We start from the raw sequence: 22725 nt of genomic DNA on the forward strand, positions 1-22725 counted from the left end.
CATACGTGACCTCATTTGAGCTTCTGAACACCCCTGTGACATCAATGCTACATTTCCTATAGGGACATACCTGGTTCCCTAGCTTTTAGTATCTTCTTCCAGAATTACTTTGTATTGTGTGTGTGTGTGTGTGTGTGTGTGTGTGTGTGTGTGTGTGTGCGCGCGCATGTGTGTATGTGGGTAACAACTTTGCACAACTCTGCCTCACTTAAATCCAATTCACACACAAGCTAAGACATCACCCTCATGATGCTATTGGTCCTCTTTGAAAGTGAAGGACGAACAACAACCACACATTGGTGTACACAGATGCCTATTTTCTCCTCTAATCTAATGCAAGTCCCATGAGGACAGAGAGAGTTTTTTGTCTTTGTATCCCCAGAGCCTATCACGGTGGCTGGCACATAGTAGGGGCTTAATAAATACTTGTTGATTGCCTTTACAAGTGAGAGAAAATTGAGACTCAGCAAGGTTAGGTGACTTGCCTGTTGCTGCAAAACTAGTGCCAGAGGTGGGCTTCATCTTTGGTCTTATTGACACCAAGCCCAGCACTCTCTCCATTATACCATGCTTGTCCTTCTCCCCCTGCCCTTAGATTGTGAGCTTTTGGAGACCAGCATCTGTATCCTATCTTCATATACCATCTTCGTAACCCTAACCCTAATGCTAAATTTTCCCCTCCAGCTCTGCCAGAGTTCATTTTGGGAGAATCAGACCTGTGGTTTCACTGGCATTGAGAACTCCCTCGAGGAAGTTCCCTGTACCAATGCAGTCAGCACCCCATCTGCAACAAAGACTGAGAGGCTTGCCCAGTCCATACTGCCGGTATGTGTCAGAGGTGGGATTTGAACCCAGGTCTTCCTGACTCTCAGGCTACACTCTCTCCATTATACCATCCTGCCCCACTGCATTGAGCACAGTAGGTGCTTATTAAAAATCTTTTGTTGATTCTTCCCCAGAGCTTTCCCCTTCAGATGATACACTGATTGACAAGCAGGGGTGGAGAACCTACAGCATTGAGGCTACATGTGGCCCTCTAGGTCCTCCAGTGCAGCCCAAAGAAACAAATTTGTTCTGTGAAGTTTGGATTCAGTCAAAGGGCTGCACTTGAGGACCTAGAGGGCCAGATGTGGCCTTGAGACTGCAGATTCCCCACCCCTGGGCGAGGGATGTAGAGCAAGCATCCAAAAGACCCAAACGTCCTTTGTGTGGCTGGCTGCTGGAATGGGGGTAGGGGACACGCTGCAGGAAGCATCAGGTGAGGCTGACATTCAGCAGAGCCCTAGTTGTATAACACTTCTTCTAAAATATAATGGGATACCAGGAATCTGCACATTGACACGTGGCTCCTTGACCAATGTCAGCAGGGTAATTGATCTGTCTTACTCAGCATCAAATGGAAAGCCCTCTGATAGAAACCTGGAAGGCAGCCAGTGCCCAGCATCACAGCTGTATTAGCCACTGCCTAGCTGGGCTGGGCTTTGATGGGTGTAAAGGATTACACTCAGCTTGGATGTAGTGAATCTCAGAGGCACGGAATCTCAGAGTGGGGAAAAGAACTTCTGTACCTGTCCCGTAAGAGTCCTGAAGAGTTTGATCTACATCACACCCAACAAGTGGCAGAAGATCTGAGTTCAAATCCTACCTTGCATCCTCATTACTTATGAAACTTTGGACTAGTCATGTGACCTCTACAGGCCTCACTTTGCTTGACTGTAAAATGGGGTGGGGTGGAGGTGGAATAGGATAACCTCTGAGGTTCCTTTGCACTCTCGATCTAGAATCCTATAATCTCAGGTGAGGGGAAACCCACTTCTTCCTGAGGCAGTCCATTCCATTTTTGTATAACTGGAGTGGATATTGCCAAGAAAATGCCATGAACAATGTCCGTGGAGTCACACAGTCAGCCTGAGCAACCAAACAACAAAAATGGTTAGGACGTTTTTCCTGACGTTAAATCTTGATTTTCTCCGTTGCTGCTTTCGTCTGTTCTCTGTTCTCAGGGCTCCAATGTTTGAGTTGGTTTTCAGTCATATCCAACTCTTTGTGATCCCGTTTGGGGTTTCCTTGACAAAGACACTGGAGTCGTTTGCCGTTTTCTTCTCCAGCTCATTTTACAGATGGGCAAACAGAGATTAACAAGATTAAGTGACTTGCCCAGGGTCACACAGCTAGTAAGTGTCTGAGGTTGGACTTGAAGTCAGGTCTTTCTGACTGCAGGCCCAGCACTCTGTGCACTATGGCACCGCCCAGCTGCCCACAACAATAGCAAAACAACTATTAAGTGAGATATGTTTCTGTGCTATCTGGGAGTGTTTGCTAAAACTCATCCAAAGTCCTGGTGCAGAGGGCAGGACTGACATTGTCACCGGGCTGCTGGCAGTAGAGACAGGTGGACCTTTTACCGGAGAGCCCTTGGGCCCATGAGCCTGCAGCACTCCCAAGTACCACCTAGAACAGGTTAAAATGTAATCGTGAAATATTTAGTAAAATAAATAAAAATACAATAAAACACAGACATTGCATTTTAAAGCCAAGACGCCATGGGTTCTCAGGGATCCTTAAGTATGAATCAATGTGAGTTTAACACCACTGCTCACCGCTACTGCAGTCATAAGGAGCGTGGTCAGAGGCAGGTAGGTGGTCCAGTGGATAGAGCATGGCACCTGGATTCAGAAGACCTGAGTTCAAATCTACCTTCAGACACTGACCAGTTGTATGCCCTTGGGCAAGTCACTGAACTTCTCATATCTCAGTTTCCTCATGTGTAAAATATGGATAATAATACCATCTACCTCTAAGGGTCGTTGGTAAGGATCAAATGAGGTAATATTTGTAAATTGCTTAGCACCGTGCTGGGCACATAATAGGTGTTTAATAAATGCATCATCCCCCACCTACACAACACAATGAGATTCGTGGTATGACTGAATTAAGGAAGTAGCAAAGCAGGCTGTTGTTGAGTCAAGTATTTACTTAGCGTACAATGAATCTCAAAGTTTGAAGGGACCCCAGAAGTCATCTGGTTGCACTTATACCTCTATGGGAGTCACCTCTTCTACCACACCCCTAACAAGTGGAACAGAAGAATAGGTACTGGGTTCAAATCCTGCGTCTTGTGCTTCCGACCTGTATGACCTTGGACAAGCGTCTTTACTTCATTGGTCATCATTTTCCTCATCTACAAAATGAGAGAATTAGCTTGGATGGCCTCTGGCTCTCAATCTATTCTATAACTTAAGGAGTTGAAGTAGATCACCTTCAAGGTCTCTTGCAGACACAGATTTATGATTCTATGACTTCTCTAAGCCTCAGTTTCCCCATCTATAAAATTAGGGGTTGGACTAGAATCAGGAGTGGGGAACCTTTGGCCTCAAGATCCTCAGTGAGTGAATCCAGACTTCCCAGAACAAATCCCCTTAATAAAAGGATTTCTTCTGTAAAACTTGGACGCAGTCAAAAGGCAGCAGCCGAGGACCTAGAAGGACACAAGGCTGCAGGTTCCCCTCCCCTGGTAGATGAATGAGTCTGTGATCCTTTGCAATAATTCTGCCTCAAGGGGTCCCCAGCCACCAGGTTGAGAGGCACTACACTAGTTAATCTATTCAACCAATATTTATTGAATAATTTACTTCTGTCTATGTCAAGCTTCAAGGAAAATATGTGAAAACACACATGGAGATATAGGTCAAGGTGAAATTAAACAAGTCCATATGAATTCCAAGGGACATAAAGCAAGGCCATAAGAGCAGTGGGTGGGAGATAACAGAAGCCTTTTGCCAGCAGGACCAGGTCCCTGCTGGGGGCTTGGAGCATGGGTCTGGCACAAGAAGTCCTGGGCCTAAGCTGGCCTCTCTTGCCTCCTTCACGCTAAAGGACTGGATTGGATTCCTCATCAATGTGCCCCCGTCTGGCATTTCCACAAGAGAATAATTAGGTTGTGAGCTGATTTGAATCTACAAAACCATTCAACTGCTTCGGCCCCTTGTTTGACAGATGGAAGGAGACTCCATTTCATCCTTCAGAAACTCAGCTCTCATTCTCTACACAGACTAACCAAAATGACAATTTCTCCTCTGGCTTGGCTGCCTTTGGTCAATCCCCATAAGTCTGCTGAGCCAGGCTGTTTTCAGAAAAAGCATGTCTGCTATTCCATGCAAACAGTGCACAGTGCTATGACAATATAACTGGGCCAGGTGGGCAAGGGAGATTGGAGCCTTTGTTTTCTTTTGGGGGCTGCAGGAAATGTCCCAGGGGGAGGTGCGGTGCTCTAGGTCTTTGCAAAGAGAGTACTATCTAATCCCTTTCTGCCAGGACTCAGAGCTCACACGCAATTCAAAGAAATGTATAATGCTGCAGAAAGAGGTGTTAGATTAGCCCAGTAAAAGAAATCAGAGCCACAAAAGCTTAGAGACAGAAGGGATCTCCCTAGGTCATCTAGTCCAACCTGTAACCTCTACAGCATCCCAACAATCAGTCATTTGTGGAGCTGGAACGAGGCTTGGGCAGCCAGGGCTTTGTGCCAGGGCACCAAAATAGAGGGGGGGGGTGCACTTCCTCCCTGCTTTGTTCCTGGCGTCCTCCTTACTTGCTACACAAACGCGCGCGTGCACACACACACACACACCACACAGACACATCCCCCTCCTAGATTTGGGGACCATCAGCTCTGCCATGTGAGTGTGAGCCACACTGTCTGGAAAACAGGTAACTATGACATCAAGAGTGGTGCAGCTTCTGTGATGTTTGGCCAATCTCCCTTCAAGTGAATTGGCCCTGGGGGTAGGATTTGCTACAATTACAATTACAATTCTGATCATCCAGGGCCCACTCAAAGACACCCACTAAAGGGAAGCCCACTATCTCCCAAGGCAAATCCATTCAACTTTTAATTGTCTTTAATGAGTAGGAAATTTTTCCTTATTACTACAAATTAGCAGGCACGGATACTAGTGTGCTCAGCCGGTTCTGTAGACGGGTATGTGAGTGAATAATAATAGGTAATTACATATGCCGACACCTGACGATCAGTCAACACACATTTTTAAACAACTGCTGTGTGCTGGGCATTGTGATAGTTGCTCTGGATACAAAGACAAAGACTGAAGCTATCCCTACCGTCAAGGAGCTTACATTCTACTGAGGGAGACAATATGTGCACATATGATTATGTGCCTTCTACATGCCAGATATCATTCAAAGTGCTAGAGATACAAAGACAAAGATGAAATGGTCCTTGCCCTCATGGGAGTTTACATTCTGCTGGGGAAATGACTTGATTTCATGACATAAATTATCCATTACATATAACATCTCTCTGTCTCCCTGTCTCTTTGTCTCTGTCTCTGTCTTTATCTCTCTCTCTCTCTGTATCTTGTTTTTATATCATCTAGATTTCCCCCTATATCCCTCACTAGCCCCTTCCACAGAGTCATCTATTATAAAAAGAATTTTTTTAAAAATAAAAAAGAGGAAGAAAAAATAGATCACTACATCAATAAAAAGGCATTATATGTAATGTTTCATACCCATGGCCAACCCATCTCTGCAAGCAAGTGGGAGGGGTGTCTTTTAGATCTCTTCTTTGGGACCAAATTATTTAGAATTTCTCAGGATTCATTTTTTACTTGATTTCATGGAGGTCATTCTTTCCATTTACATTGTTGTAATCATAGCTCTTTCCTGAGCTGCCTTCGCTTCTCCCTCTGCTATTTTGCTTGGTGATCTGATTGGCTTCCACGGATTCAGTTATCATCTCTATATATATGATTCTTAGATCAATTTGTCCAGCCCAGACCTGCCTCCTATCTCTAATCCTATATTTCAGAATGCCTGTTTAATATCTCCAACTGGATGTCCTATAGACATCTTCACTCCATGTGTCTAAAACTGAACTCACAATCTTTCACCCCCAAACCCTTCTCTCTTCTCAATTTCTCTGTTATAATTGAGGGTACCTCCATTCTCCCATTCCCTCTGGCTTGCTAACTAGATGTCATTCTCAACCCCCTCCCCCCCGCCTAAATATGTTGCCAAGGTCTATCGCTTTTGCCTTCATAATAACTCTTATATACACCCTCTGATGCCCTTTGTCATTGGCACCAGCCTGGTGCAGACCCTCAACACCTTACAATGGGACTATCCCCTTCCCAGCTGAGCTTCTGAAATTCTAGACTTCAATCCCAGGCCTCTGTTTTAATCTCACCTTGTAGCATCCCTCAACACTTGGGTCCTCGCTATTCTGGAAGATCTATTCACTATTGCAAGCCCCTTCTCCTGGTGGAGATAGACCAGACTGGCCAAGTTTCCTTCCCCTCCTGGCTGTGATTCTGACTTTTTGGACTTCCACAACATGGCCTCTATCCTCAGATTTTAAGCTCCCTTTATGTATTGTTGTCTTTCCCTATTAGAATATAAACTTCTTGAGGGGAGGTCTTTTCTTTCTTTTTGCTTGCATTTGTAACCCCAGCACTTAAGACAGTGCCTGGCACATAGTAAGTACTTAATAAATCCTTATTGCCTTACCTTATGGTAGGTCCCTGCTTCAAGTCCCTCTCCACTCCAGGCCATCCTCTATTCCCCTATCACATTCACCTTTCTAAAGTATAGAGCTGACCATAACCCCTTCCTCTCAATAAACTCCCTATTACCTTTGGGATTAAATATGAAATCCTCTCTTTGGCATTCAAAGCCCTTCCCAACTAGCTCCTCCCACAACCTTTCTAGTCTTCTGACAATTTACTCCCCCTGCCCCCCTACCATTTACTCTTTGGTCCAGTAACACTCATTTCCTTGCTATTCCCCCCACACAACTCCATATCCCAACTCCTTTTTACTATTCCTGGAATTCTCTCCTTCTTCATCTTTCAAGCCCCAACTAAAATCCCACCTTCTAGAGGAAGCCTTTCCCAGTCCCCCTTAGTGCTATACGTTCTCCGCATTGATCACCTCCAATCTATCCTGTATCTCTCTTATTTATAAATAATTGTTTTCATGTTTTCTCCCTCATTTGAATTAGAGTCCCTTGAGAGCAAGAACTGCCTTTTGCCTTTCTTTGTATCCCAGCATTTAGCACAGTGCCTGGCACATAGTAGGCACTTATTCTTGCTGACTGTGTATGTTATTTCCATATTTCAGTCTTTATTTTTTACTGTAGAACATGTTCTGAGGCAACTACCCTAACTCCCACTCACATTGATTTGTTGGGCACCAAGAGCCTGGCTATTTTATCTCCCCTTAGGCTTCTAGGGGTAACCCTAGGAAATTGGGAGAGTGCATTTCCTAGTTCTATACCTCATAAGTCCCTACCAGTGTGCTTCCATGATGGTTTTCAGTTGAACTCAATTATTCCATGAGATTCAATTACCTTTTAGAAAGGAGTAGTTACCAAGGTGCTGTAGTAAGAACAGTTGGTCAAAAATGAATTCTCCCCCCAAAGTCTGTGACCCCCTCCCATGAGCACATACAGAGTCTAGGGAAAGGTGGGCTCCCGTTTATAGAACAGGTGGCAAAGGCAGTAACTCAGCATCTAGAAGCCCCTTTCCTGTAGTTCTCCGTGTTCCTGTTAGGAGTAGCTTAGTGATGCATCAATTGTATATTCTCATCTGATAAATGTATCTGGGCCTAGCATCTTATCATTTGTTTTAGGAGGAGTGGAAGTGATTTGATTTACCTAACCAACCCCACTCTTACATTACAAAAGCTAATTTAGGGGGAGGCACTAGCAGTTTTGAAGACCAGAAAAGGCCTCATACTGAAGGTAGCATTTGAGCTGAATTTTGAAAGAAACTCTCAGAAATTCAAAGAACTAGGGCTGTTATGGGGGGTTAAGATTCTCCTTCTTTGCAGGTAGAAAACAGCCAAAACAGGTAGGACATTGATACTGGGCAGAGTTGGGTCTTCCTCACTAAAGCCCTTAGGTCTCCTTTCCTTACTCTGTCACCAAGCCTCAGGATATTTCAGCAGGGTCTCGACACCATTGAATCTCCCCCATCTGCTACCTCCCTCAATTTTACCTGCTCCTGTGGGTTGCAGATCATCAAAGTTATCACTGGAATATGATGGAGAAGAGATCACCTTTCCTTCTTCATGAGTTCACCCTGGGTGGACTATTTTCTTCTCCCCATCGGCTGAATTTGCCCTAGATGCAGAATTCCTACTTCGCGCTCAGCTGACTCCTTTCTCTTCTCAAAAGTCTAGAGGTTTTGTGGTTGCTTAGGACTTTGTTCACTTGTCTTTTCCATCCTTGTCACATTCTATTGTGTATTATAGTTTCTTATAACTATACAAATACTGTAAACATAATATAAAATATCAGTTAAAAATAATAAAGACAAAATTCTACAAAGTTACAAACTTACTTGTAACTGTAACCCAGAATATCACATTTTAAAATGGTGGATATGGAATTCTACAAATTTACAAAATTACTTGTGACTTCAAAAAAATCAGAGTTCCAGATAGTGAATATGAAATGCCACAAATTTATAATGGTATTTGTAACTATAATACAAAATATCAGAATTACAAATTGTTGATCTGAAATGCTATAAAATTACAAAGTTACTTGAGAGTATTAAAAAAAAACACCAAAGTTACAACATTATGAGGATTCAATATTAAATGCTACACTAATTTGGAAAAGGCAGCTAAGTGGGGCAATGCATAGAGCACTGGTCCTGAAGTCAGGATGACCTGAGTTCAAATCCAGCTTCAGACACTAACTCTGTGACTGTGGGAAAGTCATTTAGCCTTTCTACTCCAGTTTCCTCAACTTTAAAACAGGGAATAATAAAATAGCTGCCTGGGGCAGCTAGGTTAGAGCCCAACACTGGAGTCAGGAGGACCTGAGTTCAAATGAGACCTCAGATAATTACTATGTGACCCTGGGCAAGTCACTTAACCTCGTTTGCCTAAGTTTTCTCATCTGTAACATGAGCTGGAGAAGGAAATGGCAAACCACTCCGTATCTTTGCCAGGAAAACCCCAAATGGCATCACAAAGAGTCAGACAGGACTGAAATGACTCAACAGTAAAAATAGTGCCTACCTCTCAGGGTTGTTGTGAGGGCCATATGTGATAATATTTGTATACAGAGTCATAGGAACCAAATTTCAATGCCAACTCTGCCAGCAACCCCATGTGATGTTGGACAAGTCATTTAATCTCCCTCAGCTTTAGTTTCTTTGTCTCTAAAATCAGAGGGTTGGAGAGCTCTGGTTCCCTCCTGCCCCCATATCAGGGGTTCTTAACCTGATCCGTTACTCTGGGAACTCATCTTTTAAAAATTACATATATTTTGTTAACTATAGTTTAACATAATTGGTTTTTTGTGTAATCCCTTGTGTGTTATTTTATGCATTTAAACACATTATTTCAAAAAGAGGTTCATAGACTTCATCAGACTGCCACAAGGGTCCAAGCCACAAAAATGGTTAGGGATCCCTGGACTAACTTATGAAATTGAGACCACAGAAGTCCTGACCTACTCAAGGTCACAGAGACTGTTCTCTTTCCCTGTGGGTCTGGCGCAGATCTAGACTGTTTGCTCCTTGAGGGTTAGAAATAGGTGCCGTTTGTATTGTCTCACCCCCAGCCTCTTGTAGGGACTTACACATCGATATGCTTAATGCATTTATTGAACGAATGACTATGCCTCGCTGATGCTTTGGCAGCCTCGTTTTCCTTTACACAAAAAGCACATTTTAAAAAGTTTGCCTCTGAATCTAACTTCAGCTAAGAGACAAAGCCCAAGGCTCTCCCTTGCCAAGCAACAGAATTTCGTTTGCAGCCCCAGGCAAGAAGCCAGATGCTGATGTCTATTCAGTTCTGATTTGTGATTCCTCTACTGGGGAAAGCACAGCTCCAGCCCAGATGAAATCCAATTCATCAGTGAGAGTTGGATTCAGAAAGAAAAGCAAATGAGAAGAGACAGAATTTTCCCACTGAAAATACAAACCTGTGCCCACCCGATTGGCAAAGCTGACCCAGCCATGGGAGATGGCGCAGGGGCCCTGATGTGTGTGTATGTCCAGCATTTAGCAGACAGCTTCACAAATAGTAAGCTCTTGATAAGTGCTTTATTCATTCATTCACTGGGAAAGCTGGGGAGAGAGGCTCCTTCTGAGGGCGTGCTGGGCTCTATAGTGAGTGCTGGCTGTGGTTGAGTCATTTCAATCGTGCAGACTCTTTATGATCCCATGTGGAGTTTTCTAGGCAGAGATACTGAAGTGATTTGCCATTTCCTTCTCCAGCTCATTTGACAGATAAGGAAACTGAGGCAAACAGGGTGAAGTGACTTGCCCAGGGTCACACAGCTAGTAAGTGTCTGAGGCTAGATTTGAACTCAGGAAGATGAGTCTTCCTGTTTCCGAGCCTGGTGCGCTGTCCATTGTACCACGCAGCTGCCCAGTGAGTGCTGGGGTTACCTATAAAAGCAAACAAGATAATCTCTGTGCTTGAACAGCATGTATTCTGATGTGGGAAGACAATGTATGAAGGAGTGCTGGAAAGCAGAGGAGGGGAGGGAAGGGTACCCAAGTTGGGGCAGGGTAGGGAGGCTTTGGGTAGCATGGTGATGGACAAGTTCCCGAGTAAATAAGGCAAAAGAACTGGTGAGAGCTAGGAGTGGCATCATAATTTTTGGTGCCATGGAAATGGTTGGAGAGTAGAGTAGTAAAGTAAAGTAGTTTGAATTCCACCTCGGATACTCATTAGCTGTGTGATACTGGGTAAAGCACTTAATCTCTCTGGGCCTCAGTTTCCTCATCTGTAGAATGAGAAAGTTGGAATAGACTCTTAAAGTGGCTTCCGACTTAAATCTGTGATCTATGACCTGTAGAAAAGTTGGTGGGAAGGTGAAACAACAGATTGGGTCAACTAGAAGGTTCTCCTCCCAGAACTCCCCGGGTTGTGAGTGCTATTGCCCTTTGATTGGTACTAACACTAGGAGCAGAGCCTGTACTGTTTTCTTTGTTTGCCTGAGAGAGATCTTAAAGAGAAAGACCCAGGAAAGTCACCGAGTGAGGGACTTTCCCTGTCCCCTGTGCCCTGGAAACTTAGCTTGCTCTCCTGACTGCATGAGATCAGGTCTTAATCCTGGCAAGCATCCATCCCCGCCAGGGAATCCTCTCCAGGTCACCTAAGGTCTCCTGGGACACTTAACGGAAGCAAGCTCACTTGGAGTGTTTGGGTGGCTCATGCAGACCAGGAAGAACCGGGAAATCCTAGTGTTGTATATTCTCTAGCGCCAGGAAAAAGCAGCTTTTGTAAAAACTCAAGCAAAGAGAATTCCTTAAGCCGGAGAGGGCTGGGACAAATATCTTGCCAGCCAACTTGTTTTGCAGCCCTTGGGCAAACATGCCATGTCTTGCTTTAGAAATTCCTTTGTTTGAAGCTTCAGAGGGGAAAGGAAAAAAAAAAGAAATATTCACATTCTTATAGAGAATCCTCTCCTTCCTAGTTCCAAGAAACCATTCCCTTTATTTTTGTGCTTTGCTTTTCTATGATTATCATTTGAAAGCAAATACTGGCATGGTCAGCCTCTGACATGCCATATGGAGATGGCAATATAAACCAGGGCATCGGTGCTGTGGTCTCCAAGCAACCCAGATCTGGTCTATCTTCACTGGTTTCCCCAAGCAGGCATGTTATCTGGAGAAGAGGAAGTCTAGAAAGGAGCAGGTTGCCTCCATTTCATCAGCTCATGTTTTTCAGACACATGAGTGCACATCTTTCCCACCAATCTGGCCCAGGACTGGAGGGAGGCCTTCCATTCTGTCTGCTTGTGGTTAGTCCAGTGGAAAGAATGCTGGCTATGGAGTCGGTCAATCAAGGGATCAATCAATCAATCAATCAATCAATGAACAAGCATTTTTACTGGGGCAGCTAGGTGGCGCAGTGGATAGAGCACCGGCCCTGAAGTCAGGAGGACCTGAGTTCAAATCTGACCTCAGACCAAACACTTGATACTTACTAGCTGTGTGACCCTGGGCAAGTCACTTAACCCCAATTGCCTAAAAAAAAAGGTAAAAAAAAAAAACCCCAAGCATTTTTAATCACTTAGCATGCTCCAGGCACTGTGCTAAGCCCTGGGGAGGCAAAGAAAGGCAAAAACATGGCCTCTGCCCTCAAGGAGTTTACATTCCAATGGACTTTGGTTTGAATTCTGGTTTTGTCACTCATTATTTAATTCACCTTGAGCAACTGCATTAGCAATCTGCACCTCAGTTTCTTCCTATGTAAAATGAGGCCACTGACCTAGATGGCCACTCAGTGTTTTCCAGGATCTATGAACATATTATGATTTTTTTTATATTTTAAAAAGTTTTATTGTTGCCTTCTGTCAGATGTCACAGTGAATAGACCACTAGGCGTGGAATCAGGAAGACTCGTCTTCTTGAGTTTAAATCTGGCCTCGGACACTTACAAGCTGTGGGACCCTGGCAAATCACTTCACCCTGTTTGCCTCAGTTTCCTCATCTGTCAAATGAGCTGGAGAAGGAAATGACAAACCACTCCATTGTCACTGCCAAGAAAACTCCAAATAGGGTCACAAAGAGTCAGACAGGACTGAAACAACTCAACGACAACAAATTTTGTTTTTATAGCACAATCATTTCCAGATGCATTCCCCAATCTTCCCTTATAGCAAATTAACAAACAAAACAAAACAATTTGGTAAAACCAGCACTGCTTCTGAAGTTGTACTCAACATTCCATCTCCATAACTCCCTACCTCACCAGTGAAAGAGGAGGGGAAATTTCTTCATCACTTCTTAGAATCAATTCTACATGCCCTTTAGAAAATGTGGAACAGAAAGCAAATATCTTGTGACCTTTAAGAGAAAAATTCTTTTCTTCTTTGTTGATGCTAGTCAGCCCCAGAATGCTGGGGAGGGGGAGAAAGGGTAAAAGAATTGGCTTCCTTACCATCAGAGTACTGTTCCATCTCACACGCATGCACGCACTCATGCATACATCCACACATAAAGGGCAGACAGAAGACAAAGTACTATTTGTCTTTTTGGATCAGAGAGTTTGGAAGCTTGTGTCAAGTGGAGAAGCCTTGTGTTGCCACCAATTGGAATTATGTAACATTGCCTCCTGAGAATAGTCATTTGGAATTGAAAAGATTGTGAGATTCTCCAGATACAGTGGCATGCAAAGTCTAGACTGGTGGAAAGGGTGCTGGATTTAGTCAGGGGCCTGGGTTTGAATCCTGGGTCTGTAACTACTACCTGGGTGACCTGGGATAAGTCACATCCACTCTTCAGATCTTACTTCCTCATCTATAAAGTAAAGGGGTTGGACTGGATGACCTCTAAAGTCCTTTCTCACTCTAGGACTATGATTCTGAAATTGCGTTCCACATCTAAAGGATGGACCTCAATATATGTGTTTGGGTCCTTTTTAGTTAGATAATGTATATGCACTTGCCCCAATCTACCTTTAATCTATCTGCATTCTTACGTTTTAAACTTTTTGCTTCTTTTTAAGAAATAATGTAGGTCACATAAAAATTTCAGTAGTGATCTTTAAACCTCAAAAATATGCAAAATCTTATAAAAGTGAATGTTGACAACTAAAAATAAATAACTTTTTAAAAAACCCCTCAGAAATATGCTTTATGACACAGAGGATGGGTTGTAGTATTATTAATTAGGTGTTGGAAGGACTCAAAGAAGGATCTTGTACATCATCTAGGCCAGTCCCCCTCATTGCATTGATAGGGAAACTGAGGCCCAGAGAAGTGAAAGGACTTTCATTTAAATTCAACCAGCATTTATTAAGCTTCCACTACATACCACACACTGCTAGCTAGCATCATGGGATACAAAGACAAAACCCAAACCACCTCTGCCCTTCAGGAAGTTACTTTCTTAGCCAAGGTCACAGAACTGCAGTGACTATGGATTTGTCATTTCTAATGTCCTTAGAATAAAGCTAACCCAGTGCTTAGGGTCATACTATGAAGGTGGCGTTCAACCCCCACCCCGATGAATGAAAACAAAGAAGACCCCACAGACCTCCACTAAATCAAGAAGTCCAAAGTAGACTCGAAGCAGTTTTTAATCAAACCAAGAAGATTATATTACCTTGACGATTGGAAGATGGCAGATGATACCAAACAGAAACATCTTGTAATTGGCTGAATGCATAAGACATATTCTTGAGCCTATGTATAAAAATAGCAGTCAGTTTAGCGGAGAGCCCAGTCAAACAGTGATCCAGTATAGCCCCATTTTGGAGGATTTCAGCCAAGCTCTTGAGGATGGGTAGGAGGACTCTCTCCCTCTCTCTCTCTCTCTCTCTCTCTCTCTCTCTCTCTCTCTCTCTCTCTCTCTCTCTCTCTCCCTCTCTCTCATCTTTCTGTGTGTCTCTCTGTCTCTGTCTCTATTTCTTTTTTCTGTCTCTGACTGTCTCTCTCTCTCTTTGTCTTTCTCTATCTCTGTGTCTCTGACTTTCTATCAGAGAGACTGGACCAGTAATAGACCATATATCCATTTAGGAGCAAATGAGCCACCAAGAACAAAAACATTACTCCTTGCAACAGAGAAGAATGTTGACTACAGACACTAGAAAGACTTCCTGGACAGAAAATGCCAGTAATTATAAGCTGTCCCTTTGCCATATGTGTATCCTTGCCATGGTCCTCTTCAAGAATGAAGGACAAACCACAATTTGACAAATGTACCTCACCACCAGTGTACTCTAAGTTGGTACCCTCTTTCCCCACAGACTCAGTGTGGATTTGTGGGGTAGTGTGTGCTCTGACTTTAGGGGGAAATGGTTTTCTATTATTACTACTCTTGATGATTGTTCTTGTTATTCCATCTTAGTAAACTTTTCTTAAAAGCTAATTAAATTTGGCTGGTTATCAATGGAAAGCCCACTGGTGGGGGCTTTTGAGCAATAGTATAGTAACCTACTCCCTCAGGGTTTGCCCTAGAACCCTGAGACTAGTAGAACTCAGCTGCCCTCTGGGAACTCAGCTCTCCAATATGAGTGGGATTTGGAAAAGTAGCCCCAGATGTGCTACCTGAAGAAGATGATAGATTTAGATCTAGAAGGGACATTAGAGATCACCTAATCCAGCCTCTTTCTTTTATAGGGAAGGAAACTGAGACCCAGAAAAGTAGAATGACATGTCCAAGGTTCAAATGGTGGTAAGTGACAGGGCTAGGATTTGAACCCTGACCTTCTGATTACAAATCCAATGCTCTGTGAACCCAAGGAGGAAAAGAAATACAAAAAGGCCTTTTTCTTTTGTACTTTTAGTTTTCCTTTCCTTTTTAAAGACCCATGCAACATAGGGAGAGGGATGAACAACCAATGTAGTTGCAAGGATATGGTGAATGTCAATTAAAACTTTAAACCTTAAATGGCAATATATGAAATTGGCCCAGAGGGTGTATGTCTCCTTTTTCTTTTCTTTTTTTTTTGTCTGCCTGATTTAATTGGATATGATTTGCTCATTGCTTTATGTGACTTAATTTGGCCCTTAGGCCCCGATAAAAAATGTCAAGTTCTCAATTATGAAAACGAAAACCAATTATTCAAGAATGTGCTTTAGAGCTAGCTGCTACACTCTAGGGTCTTCCTCAGGGATTAAAATCTGAAGGAGGGAGTTTGAGAGGCCAAATGGACGCTCTCATTTAAACCAGAGGAATTCCCTGAGTGTTTGTTTTCGTGCCTTCCGTGGAACAGATACTCGATTGTGGCAAGGACTAGGGAACCTGCTGTAGATGAATAAACAAGATTGGCTGAGTTTCTGGTAAACAACACAATTCTTACATGCTTCCAAAGCACACCCCCAAAAATGTGTTATCGGATGTGACTGTAAAAGAGTGTAATTGATTTAGAAATGAACCAGTTGCTGCTTGTGACTGTAGGCACATCTTTTAATCACCCCACTCTTCAGCTTCCTCTTCTACAGAAGGAGGGGATTGGAGTAGGTGAGATCTGAGGTCCTACATAGCTCTAAATCTATCAACTTATGATATGAAAACATATACTTCCAAGTAAGTGTAGTCTCCTTCAATAAACTGTCTTGCAGCGGAAGGACTAGATTGTCTTCTTTGTCACAGAAGGAAGAACAGTGGGTAGAAGTTGGAGTGAGCAAGATTTGGAGTTAATGTCCAACGAGTAACCAAAGTCATACCAAAATAGAATGGGTTACTTCAGCAGGGTGTGAGCTCTGTTTCATTGAGCTCATGGGATCTTAGGACCACAGAATTAGAGCTAGAAGGGATCTTAAAGGTCACCTAGTCCAACTCCTTCATTTCACAGATGAAGAAACTGAGGCACAGGTGACTTGGGTTGTCCAAAGAATAAGTGGCAGAGCCGGGATTCAAATCCAGTCCCCTAAACCCAACTCTACTCTTGCATGCTTCTTCCTTAAAGGTCTTCAGGTCCAGGTTGACCAATTACAGGGGATACTGTAGGTGGGTTTCCCCACTTAGGTGGGATTAGATAGCTTCTGAGGTCCCTTCCAACTGTCAGGGATTACAGATATATGAAAAGTCCCACCCCCCAAAAAAAAAAGAAAAAGAAAAAGAAAGTTCCTCGTTGGGGGCAGCTAGGTGGTTCAGTAGATAGAGCACTGGCCCTGGAGTCAGGAGGACCTGAGTTCAAATCCAGCCTCAGACACATAATGCTTCCTGGCTGTGTGACTCTGGGCAAGTCACTTAATCCCGATTGCCTCATACACACACACAAAAAAGCTTCCTGACCTCTGACCTATGTCCTCATGGGCTTCCACTCTTCTAAGAGCTATAAGAACATACTTAAAACTAAGACATTAATAGCTGCTGATGATTTCAAGTTACCCCTTTAGAAAACGTTTGTGTTGAAACAGAAGGCAAGAGCATTAGGTCTGAAGCTGGAGCACCTGGGTTCAAATTTCACCTCTGACACCCACCAGCATGACCATGGACAAATCACTTTACTTCCCTGGGCCTCAGTTTCCTCATTTGTAAAGTGAATGGGTTGGAGTGGGGTGGAGAACCTCCAGCCTCTAGGTCCTCAAGCTTGGCTTTTTGACTGAATCCAAACTTCACAGAACAAATCCCCAAATAAAAGGATTTATTTTAACTTAGACTAACTGGTCTCCAGGGTCACTCCCAGCTGTAGATTTATAATCCTATCATCCTTTTCAATTCCTTGACACAATGAGATTGAAGATATGGGAATTTTGGCATCCTAGTTGGATCAAGGGGGACAAAGTTGATGGTTTGGGGAAGAGTACATGAATATTCTCTTCAAGTATTTCTTTCTTTTTTCACTTTTTTAAATTAAATTATTTTGTTAAAAATTATTTTTGTTATTATTATTGTTATTTTTTTTCTTAAAAAAAATTCCTCCTCAACCCACACTAGAGAAGGCCACCATTTCATACACACACCGTATTATTCATACTTCTATTTATCAGTTCTTTTTCTGTAAATGGATAGCACCTTCCTTCATGGGTCCTTTGTAGTTGATTTAGGTATTTAGAATACTCAGAATAACTTAGTCATTCACAGTTGCTCTTTGAACAATATTCCTGTGAGCTTCAAGTATTTCAAGGTCTTTCATGAGGAAGAAAGGATTGGGTTTGCTCTGCTTGGTCTCCAGCAAACAAAATTGGGATCAATGACTGAAAATTGCAGAGAGGCAGATTGTGGTGTGATGTTAGGAAAAGCTTCCTAGTCATTCAGCTGGTTGAACAGTAGAATGGTCTCCCTTGGGAGAAAGTAGACTCCCTCTCTCCATTAATCCTTTAAACTGAGGCTAAATGGCCATTTGTTATATTTGTTGTGAAGGGAAAGTGGGTCGGATTAGATGGCCTTGGTGTGCCATTCCAACTCTGAGATCCCAAGATCTGAGATCTGTGAAACATTCCCCCCGGAAGTAACCCTGCTACCAGTGCCCAGAGAACTCTGGGGCCTTCTTCTGAAATTAACTACCGACCCTTTGGCACTTTCCTTGAATGTCCCCTGCATGGCAAAGCTTTGTCCTTCATGGAGGATTTCAATTTTTTGAAAAAAACAAAAACAAAAACAAAAAGCAGGAGTAACTGAGAGCTAAGTCTGATGGCTGAGGTATTTTCCTTCTTTCTTTATTCTTTCATTCTGTCATTCATTCATTCATTGGTTTGTTTATTTATTTTATTGAAACGGATACAATTCAGGGGAGGAAAGGTTCTCTCACTATATGCTGACTCAAAAAAATTATCTAGGTGGTGAGATTGGGGTGCAGGTGGGGTACAGAGCAGTGAGACTCTGGGAAGAAATAGTTGAGGGCATGCTGTCGGGTCAGGACTCCCCAAGATCCTTGGATAATGAAAATGTCCTGAGAAAAAAGGATCCATGAGAAGGGCTAACTTGGAAAGAGGGGGACCCTGTTGACTTTCACAAGTAACTGGAAATATATCACCACCCCAAACATAAAGACACATCCAAGGTAGCCATGCAAACTCTGAGGACATAAACCAGAAGGGACCTTTGAGGTCTGCTACAATCTCTTCTGCAAATGAGAAAACTGAGGCTTCAGAGGTGCAGTGATTCAAGGGTCCCATGAGTCAGGTGAGATTCTGAAACCAAGTCTTTTGACTTTCAATGACCTAACCTCCCACCCCCTTCCAGTCTTCTTATTCAGTGCTTCCTTGAAGGTCCATACTCCCAATTCTCCCTTGCCTACACTTCATGGCTTCCTTCAAGACCTAGCTAAGACCCCACGTTCTACAAGAAGCCCTTTCTCAATCCTTATTTCTAGTGACTTCCTTCTGCTGACCATTCCCTATTTATCCTCCCTAGGCTTTGTTCATACAAAGTGGTTTCCCTGTTGTCTCCCCAGTTAGACTGTGAGGGCAGGCCTCTTTTTTGCCCTCCTTTTTATCCTTAGCTGTTAGCACAGGACCTGGCACATGTTAAGTCCTTTTTCAGTCATGTCCAACTCTCCGTGACCCCATTCGTGATTTTCTTGGCAAAGGTACTTGAGTGGTTTCCCATTTACTTCTCCAGACCATTTAACAGATGAGGAAACTGAGGCAAACAAGGATAAGTGACTTGCAAGGTCACATAGCTAGTACATGTCTGAGGCTAGATTTGAACTCAGGAAGATGAATCTTTCTGACTACAGACCTGACACTATCTTACTGAGCCACCCAACTGGCACATAGTAGGTGCTGAGGTATGTTCTTAAGATGGATAATACTATGTGTGTGTGTGTGAGAGAGAGAGAGAGAGAGAGAGAGACAGACAGACAGACAGAGATAGAGACAGAGACACTGACAGAGAGGCAGAGACAGAGAGAAATAAAGAGACAGACATAGAGATAGAAGAGGCATCAATATAATATACCAAGGTCTTTTTTCTATTCATCATCACAGGCCAGAAGTATACTTCAGTTCTCTGAGGCTGTGACAGGGTAGCAAAAGCTGTGGGAGATTGGAAAAGCCAGGGAACAAACCACTGTGTTGGAAGACCAACCTAGTTCAATTCAGAGGGGTTCATAACCAAGTTGGCTGCGAGTGAAGAATGCCTTAACTTCTGCATCTCTCAAACAGCATCTACTTTTTTTTTCTCCAAGACTGGCTCTCCATGTCTTGCCCATGTTGGAAGTGTAGGAGCTCCATCCTGGCACTGATGGGCATGAGAGCTTTGACCTGCTCCGTTTCTGATTTGGGCCAGTTCACTCCTTCTTTATGCAATCTGCTACCCTTCTCCTGGCTCCAGGGGGCTCCCCATATTGACACACTACAGCTAAGAATTCCAAAGGTTAAGACTCAGCCTCCTGGATAGCAGGGATTACAGGAGTACATCACCATGCTCAGCTCTGTCTGCTATTTTTCTGTGTACATATTGTTTGCTTCCATTTGAATGTAAGTTCCTCAAAGACAGGATTGGTCTTCCTTCCTTCCTTCCTTTGTCCTGTAATTCCTTCCTTCCTTCCTTTCTTTTTCTTCCTTCCTTTCTCTCTTTCTTTCTCTCTCTCTTCCTTCCTTCCTTCCTTCCTTCCTTCCTTCCTTCCTTCCTTCCTTCCTTCCTTCCTTCCTTCCTTCCTTCCTTCTTTCTTTCTTTCTTTCTTTCTTTCTTTCTTTCTTTCTTTCTTTCTTTCTTTCTTTCTTTCTTTCTTTCTTTCTTTCTTTCTTTCTTTCTTTCTTTCTTTCTTTCTTTCTCTCTTCTCTAAAGCCTCAGCATCTAACACAGTGCCTGATGCCTAGTAGGTGCTTAATAAACAGAGGGATGATGGAGTGAACTCCCACAGAGACAGCCCTTGTATTATTGAAGAGCTGAATAGAAAATGATGAGGCGATTCTCTTGTGTGACACAATTCCCATTGGCATGAATGGATGTTTGTATGTTTCTTCAAAAAAAATTGGTTGCATTGCTTTAGAGTTACAACTCAATGTGTAAGAGTTAGATAGACTTTGCTTGGCTTTGAGGTCCAGTGGATTAAGTCAAAAGATCTGAGTTCCCATCCAGGCTTTTCCATTTTCTTCATGTGTGAATTTGTACAGGTCACCTCACCTCCTGAGGCCTCCACTCCTTCAAAAAAAATTGGTTGCGTTGCTTTAGAGTTACAACTCAATGTGTAAGAGTTAGATAGACTTTGCTTGGCTTTGAGGTCCAGTGGATTAAGTCAAAAGATCTGAGTTCCCATCCAGGCTTTTCCATTTTCTTCATGTGTGAATTTGTACAGGTCACCTCACCTCCTGAGGCCTCCACTCCTTCATCTGTAACGTGGACTAGATGGCTTCTAAGGTCCCTTTCTAATCTCAGTTTATGATCCTATGACCCAAGTGAAGAACTCTTTGAAGTTCCTTAAATAGCAAGCATGCCTTTCCTTCCCTTTAATAATCTATTGGGTTATTTTTCCAGGAATCAACGTCAAGTTCACTAACTGGAAATAAGTTACATGTTTACCCCTTTCCAGGCCCCTAACACCTCACCAAAGTCAGAGAAAGGATGGTGGTTCAAATCTTACCTCTGACATTTATTAGCTGTGAGACTCTGGGCAAACCAGTCTGTGTCTTGAAGTGAGTTTCCTGGTTTGCAAAGTAGATGTGCCAATGCCCACCTATAGCATTGGCTTCTCAGGGTTATTGTGAGGAGCAAATGAAGCAAAGTAGGTAAAGAGCTTTGCAAATTTCAAAGCACTATCAGAATGTGAGCCATTTATGGGAGCTCTCCAAGACCACTGTCACTGGATCAGTAATAGTGTAGAATGATAGGAGCATAGATCTGGAGTTGGAAGGAAACTCCAGGGCCAGCAAGCCCCAACCCTTTCATTCTGTTGATGAGGAAACTGAACCCCAGAGAGTTTATGTGACTTGTGCAAAGTCACACAGACTTAAGCATAAGACTCCAGGATAGCATCTGTGAGTTCCTTTGAAATCCAGGTTATAGATCAGCAGTGGGTGGGAAGTTCACAGAAGGAATCCAGGGCTTCTGTTAGTAGCCCCTCACTTGGGTAACTCACAGGGATGCTATGAAAAAATAACTCTTCAAGTGCTCTAGCAATTGGAGGCATCATTGGCATCTTCTCTTCTCGGGTTTCACTTCCGTGGTTGCCATCTTTCTATCATTCCCAGTCTGATAATGGTTCTACTCAATAGACAAAACTGGAAGAAAATGGAGTTGGGTAGTTCTATGTTCTCTCAATTATCTGATGTCATTATCTCTTCCTCTGTAAACAAAGTGGAAGTGGTCCAAACCTTTCTTTGATCTTCTCCTTATCCCCAGTTTTGCCAAAAAGGGTCCTCTTGTGGTGGTGGTGTTCAGTTGTGTCCAACTCTTTGTGTCCCCATTTGGGGTTGTCTTGGCAGAGATACTGGAGTGATTTGCTATTTCTTTCTCCAGCTCATTTGGCAGATAAGGAAACTGAGGCAAACAGGGTTAAGTGACTTGCACAGCTAGTAAGTGTCTGGGGCTGGACTTGAACTCAAGTCTTTCTGACTCCAGGCTCAGTATTCTATCCACTGCACTATCTGCCGCACTCTTGTAGTTAGCATTTATTATAGGCTTTGGTTCAGACTGGATGGCAGCCTTCCTTACACAATGCTTAAATGTTCTTGCCATTTGTATTTGTCCCTAGTTACCAAACCTCACTTCCATCCTTAGATTTTCTTCTAAAATCTCCCTGTGAGGGGCAGCTAGGTGGTGCAGTGAATGGAGCTCTGACTTTGGAGTCAGGAAGACCTGAGTTCAAATCCAGCCTCAGACACTTAACACTTACTAGCTGTGTGACCTTGGGCAAGTCACTTAACCCTGATGGCCTGACCATAAATAAATAGACAAACAAACAAATAATCTCCCTGTAGATCCACATCGGTCTTGTGAGGTGTTTCTTCCTCCCTTCCCTCACTGTGTCAGGATTGTTTATGACTGTTCTTACAAGCTTCCTACCCCTACTGGGCCAGACTCTTTTTTGAAAGCTCGGGTAATGGCATCCTACCTGTGGGCTACGAGCACTTGTTCTGTGTACGTTAGAGAAGCTTAGAGCTGGAAGGGATCTGAGGCTGCCCAGCCGAGCTTGAATTTGAACAAGAATCTTCTCCACGATGTTGTTTTCACCAATATCTGTCTATGTTTGGGGATTATTTCACAGACAGAAACCTTCCTCTCCCATTAAACAAACACCTACTATGTGCCAAGCACAGTGTTAGGGACTTAGGATACAAAGACAGCCCTTGTCAAAATAGTCCCTTCCTCAAGGAGCTTATATTCTCTTGGGGGGAAT

The 22725-nt window shown here is 43.2% G+C and overlaps 1 protein-coding gene across 6 annotated transcripts in view; it reads left to right on the forward strand.

The window, feature by feature from the left end:
- Window positions 1-22725, forward strand: part of LOC110221757 (death domain-containing protein CRADD) — a 391384-nt gene that overhangs the window by 247274 nt on the left and 121385 nt on the right. Inside the window, exon 5 of one of the 6 annotated variants that reach the window (XR_013482908.1) lies at window positions 685-773. The exons of the other annotated variants lie outside the window; for them this stretch is intronic. The gene's annotated coding sequence lies outside the window, so the exon portion shown is untranslated. Of the gene's footprint in view, window positions 1-684; window positions 774-22725 lie in introns of those variants that run through there. 6 annotated transcript variants of the gene reach the window in all.

This window comes from Phascolarctos cinereus, unplaced genomic scaffold, assembly GCF_003287225.1.
Source record: "Phascolarctos cinereus isolate Bilbo 61053 unplaced genomic scaffold, phaCin_HiC Scaffold_1;HRSCAF=81, whole genome shotgun sequence".
NCBI lineage: Eukaryota > Metazoa > Chordata > Mammalia > Diprotodontia > Phascolarctidae > Phascolarctos > Phascolarctos cinereus.